This window comes from Ambystoma mexicanum, chromosome 4q (assembly GCF_040938575.1).
Source record: "Ambystoma mexicanum isolate Mex_15411 chromosome 4q, UKY_AmexF1_1, whole genome shotgun sequence".
NCBI classification, from domain to species: Eukaryota; Metazoa; Chordata; class Amphibia; order Caudata; family Ambystomatidae; genus Ambystoma; species Ambystoma mexicanum.
The window spans coordinates 121,606,487-121,610,714 of record NC_090928.1 but is presented as its reverse complement, the minus strand read 5'-3'; positions in this window follow the sequence as shown (position 1 = coordinate 121,610,714).

The window sequence follows — 4,228 nt, the reverse complement described above, 5'->3', positions numbered from 1 at the left end:
ATATTTGCTCTGAGACACAGTGTCTGTAGCCATTTAATTACAAATAGGCTTAGGGTGAATGTGTACCTGCAGAAATATTGATTAACTAGACGATAGTTGTGTTTCTAAAATTACCTTACTTCATTTCTTCTGTAGCAACATTCCACCTGGTTACTTGACTGCTGGTCCAAGCTACTTTTGCCTGATCTTTCACAACTGTCTGTTTGGGCCATTAACAGCTTTTTTCATGCGCCATACCTTGCATCCTCCCCTCAGTTCCCCCCTCCAGCACACCGGCCCTTTACCCTAAACCCCAAACCCCATAACCTACAATATCAGAGCCCCTTAACCATCCATGCACATCGAGCCAAAGTAGAGACGTGTCCTGGTATGGTTCAGGAATACCTCACACGCAGGCTTGAGTAGAACATATAAAGGTGCTGAATATTTCCATGTTCCTTCTCCTGCTGGATTGCGTAGCTCTGTTATGTGCTACAGAACACCCTTGCATCCTTAATCCTTAGCTATTACGTTGCCACAACAACTTGTTTACATACCTCCTCAACCCCTCCTCCCGGGCCCTTGAAACTGTCTTGAGACTATGCAAGTATGGGATCATCCGGTAGCAATAGTCTCAGTTTAGCGGGATTCTGAGGTGACACCAATTAGATGTAAAAGAAATAATACATCAATAAATACACTTCTTAGTTGCTGTCCTGGTTTCTTGCTCGATTTATTTACAAAACGTGTTGAATTGGCCTGAGTCACACATTCAAAATGTGCGAAAAATGTCCCACGCAGAAGACCTATTGAATCAAGGTCTCCCAACAATGAAACTCACAGCGGGTTCAATTGATGAAGAACATGGAGCTTCAGCTGATATCAATATTAAAACTACTTCACCCTGGACTCTGATGGGCAACGTTGCTGGAAGGGTGCCACTCGTTGAGATTGGGGCAACCCTGATAAAGAGGAAGATCTAAAAGTGATTTTGTGACCCCTTTTGATGAACATGGTGGTGGCAGAGTAGGACGTAAAATCCTATGGAAGGTGGAATTTATTTTACACATGAAGAGGCTGTATTACCTTAATTGTGATTTTGAAAATGACAGATTTGATTGAAAGTGGGTTGAAGCTCTCCCTTGAGTCCTGCTGGGGAGAGCCAGATTGCTGATGACCAAAGTGTGCTGGAAAGTTGATGAAAGCGCAGCGCAGGGCTCATTGCTGCGCAACCCACCGTGGATCTGGAGCCGCTCATGCAAGACTATATGCAGACTCTAAGACTGAGCTTTTGGGCCTCATGATTCTTTTCCAGGGGACTCGGCTCGCATATTTCTAATTCACATAAGGCTTGCTGCCCCCCAAGTGTCCACTCTCAATTCTCTTATCGAGCACAAGAATCAAGTCCTGTTTTGAGAAATACTGGTTGCAGTGTGCCAATTTAAGAAAGGACACCCTCTTGGGAGGATGAAGACAAATGGAGAACAGAAGACAAGTGGGAGCAATTATATGAAGAGTGACATTTCAAGCTCTAAAGACACTCGAACCTTCCAGGGCTTCTATGCAGTCACCTGGTACCATTACACCCCCCCCAGATCCCCACCACACCAGGATCCCATGCCCCGACTGCATATCTTTCATTGTAAACACCTTTGTAAATACTGTATTCTGTAAATAAATACAAATGTATGTGGCTATTTCATCTAAGCCACAGTTCTTTACACAGCAGCTCCTCCCGCATAAGTCTGTTTTATTTCCAGATTGGATGAATTGCTTGGGCAAAAAATAAAAATAAATAATAGTTTGTAGAATACCCCGCATCCCTGATTCATTATAGATATCTCCTTCCTGATAACACATGGTTGCAAAACAATCTTGAAGCAGAAAACACACACCGACTTTTGCTAGTCGGTAACCCTCTGCTGCACTCCTAATAGGAACTGGTCCCAAGTGGAAGTTAAACCTTGTATACACTAAAGACTCCAAGTTAGGAGTGTTAGATGTACAAGGATGAAAGTCAAGTTAATTGTTACCAATTTGTGATTAGTTTTATCTAGTATTCAAAAGGCTGACAGTCGATCTGGGGCTCTGTCAATTTGTAAATCTACAGACAAGAAAACATCAGGCTGAGAGTAGACAGATATAAAGTAGCCCCACTAGGCATTATAACCGAACATAATCAATTTAATCTATAGCATACTACTCCATAGGAGTGTGTTAACACTGATTGCATTCACAGGTCAGTTTGTACAGGTCAATACTTCAAAAACAAAGGACAAAATTAAATTTGAGCTGAACACAATACTCAAACAAAACCTGTTTAGTTTAAGGAAAGAGCACATATATGTAGTGTACATTTACACTGTACCAATGGTACAGTAATACATATGCAGGGTAGTCACCACCTTTGTGTTACGCTGCTACTGACCAGTTACATTCACTCTGCTCAGGATTCCTAAAGACACTCCTCTAAGGTAATCAGTGCCTACGCGTTTCGGATTAATGAGAATCCATCTTCAGGGCAGGACGTGTTTTAGTTTCATCAAAGTTCAGTTGCAATTCCTACAAAGTATAAGGATACACTAATTAGGTCTAGAGCGTATTGGAGGAATCTATCATTTAACTCCTATAAATGGAAGTACACTGACCTGCTCTTCTTGAGAAGCATGATCAAATCATAATCACCTGTATGATTGAAATAACATGAAATGCAGTTTGTAAGAGTTGAGCCCTGTGCGTCAACCATTATTAAAGAGATACTCATACTTTAAAATTTGGTTACTCACCCAGTCACAAGACAGCAGTCTCTCGCCGGGTGCAAGGGCAGTGTCAGGCTGTAATGCCCGGAAGGAGTAGCTGGAGGCATTGAAAATAAACTAGGTTACTATCAACTCAAGGCATATAACAATATGCGTCCTACGAGTGTGGTAAACAAAACAAAAAACACTGTGGGTTCCAAAGGTGTTATCAATGTCAAATAACGTGAAATCTACATTAACCAAGGCTTCAGGTGAAAGAACTCAGAGAGTCAGGGTCCCCAGTAGAGGGCGTAAACTGTAATTTCAGCACCAAGTGCTGTACAAAGATGGAGACTATTCGTTGTGATCCCCCATTACGTACAATGGCTACCGAATCAGGTTTTTCCCGGATTACACTAAAGAAGTGCAAAAAGCCTGCCAATCTTTCGAATCTGTTAAAAAGAACCTACACTCACTAGGCATTAAGTATGTACTCTTTTTTCCAGCACAACTCAAGGGCACGGTGCACCTTTTTCACATCTCAACGGAGGCATGGTCATGGTTCGAAACGCACGTCCTGTTGCAGCCAGAACATCATATACCCAGGGGGCGACACGGTGGAAGACCACACCGAAGTCGCTCTCCAGCAATGAGAGAGACACAATCGCCCACACTGGCGCCTCCTGCTGAATCTGAGCCCGAGGGAGAGGTCAACGGACCACAACAGCACTTTGTTGGGTGGCACGGAAGCGGACAACCTTAGCGGCCTCGGGATCGGAGGCAATGGTTCTCGTGGTCCACTGCAGCAGCCACCCCGCAACAGGTTGACTCAGTTTTTCGCACCTAGTTGGAGCGAAGTTAGGGATACAAGTGCTCCCGGTTGGGAAGGAGTACAGGGAGGGTCAAGGGGTAGATTAGATACCACAGTTGGGTTAATTATGTTTATAATAGAGTTACAATCGTACGCAGCACGCATTGGCTCCCTTAGGGCGGCCGACACACACAGAAAAGGGCGGGTGAATTACCGGAATGGAGTGGGAAGAAGAGGCACCACACGGGCAGAAATAGGTCTCCCCTGGGATGATGGCTCTTGAAGGGAAGATCACTGTGATGACCTGGAACGTAAATGGGTTATGTTCTGGGGTCAAAAGGAGACTAGTCCTGCAATATCTTAACAGGCACTCCCCCAACATTGTGTTCCTTACAGAGACCCACCTGGCAGGGACGGAATGCAGGTTTTTCCTTAGGACCAACTATAAGCTTTCCGTGCAGGCTTTTCCAGGGGGTGCACGGGTGCACTCATACTCTTGCACAAAAGGGCACTATTCCAGCTGATGGAGGTGAGGTCTGACCCAAGGGGGAGATACATCCTAGCCAGGGGAGAACTGGGAGGCAACATCCCGGGAATGATAGCAGTTTATGCCCCCCCCCCTATGGATCTCCTGACAGAACTGCAAGAACTCACGACTCAATGTCAAGCTGACACCTGGCTACTAGTTGGGGACTTTAAC